Genomic DNA, 1,331 nt, shown 5'->3' with positions numbered 1-1,331 from the left:
TCCAGAGAATGATGGAAGCAGCAAGGGATGGTAGAAAAGTCCACAACTGGGTCCAGGACACGTGGACCCTGGCCCTGGTGGTGACGTGCCAACCCGCTCACCTCATGAAGCTCAGTGTCCTTGGCTGGGGAGGGCGGGAGATGGGTTAGATCCAAAGGTCACAAACCATTGGCTGAAGGGACAAATCTAGCCCTCAGAAATGTCTGCTTGGCCTATATGGTCCCTAAAATAATCCAAGTTAATTGCCAGAATTTAAAACTCAGAATGGGTTTTATACATGCACCTCAGTGATCACTGCAGTGCTATTCATGATAACCAGGACATGAAGCAGTCTAAATGTCCACTGACAGAGGAACGAATAAAGAAGATGTGGTAGTACATATATACAATAGAATACTACCCAGCCATAAAGAAGAAAGAAATAACTCCATTTGCAGCAACATGGATGGTCCCAGAGATGGTCATACTGAGTGACATAAGTCAGAGAAGGACGAGTATCATGATACCACTTATATGTGAAATCGAAAAAAATGGTACCAATAAATTCATTACAAAACAGAAATAGAATTACAGATGTAGAAAACCATCTTATGGACAACAGCGAGGCAAAGGGGGGATAAATTGGGAGACTGGGATTAACATACACACACTGTTCTGCGCTGTGCTTAGTCGCTCAGTCACGTCCGACTCTGCGACCCCGTCAACTGTAGCCCTCCAGGCTCCTCTGTCCTTGGGATTCTCCAGGCAAGAATACTGGAGTGGGCTGCCATGCCCTCCTCCGGGGGATCTTCCCAACCCAGGGATCCCCCTTTGCAGGTGGATTCTTTACCAGCTGAGCTACCAGGGAAGCCCCATATACACACCGCTATATATAAATAACTAGCAAAAACCTACTGTACGGCACAAGGAACTGTACTCAGTACTCTGTAATGACCTATATGGGGAAAGAATCTACAAACAGTGGAAATATATGTGTGTGTGTGTGTGTGTGTGTAACTGAATCACTTTACTGTATGCCTGAAACACAGCATTGTAAATCAACTATATTTCAAAAAAAATTTTTTTTAAATGAAATTTCTGCCTTCCATTGGTAATGGGAGAAATCTAGAATTCCTGAGTCCACATTTCCACACAAAGCTGAAATTCAGCGGTTCTCTCAATGAGTATCCTTTGTTTACTGCAATCCCTACTTCTCCCTATTGTCTGACTCTAAATTGGTTTCACTCATTTTATTACCTGCCCAGCACCTATAGGCATTTGAGTTTGTGACTCCTGGACTAGAGAATCTTGAATTTCCCATTTAAACTTGTCACTATCTGGCTAAGACACAT

Source organism: Cervus elaphus, chromosome 21 (genome assembly GCF_910594005.1).
Source record: "Cervus elaphus chromosome 21, mCerEla1.1, whole genome shotgun sequence".
Taxonomy (NCBI): domain Eukaryota; kingdom Metazoa; phylum Chordata; class Mammalia; order Artiodactyla; family Cervidae; genus Cervus; species Cervus elaphus.
This window is presented reverse-complemented; position numbering follows the sequence as displayed.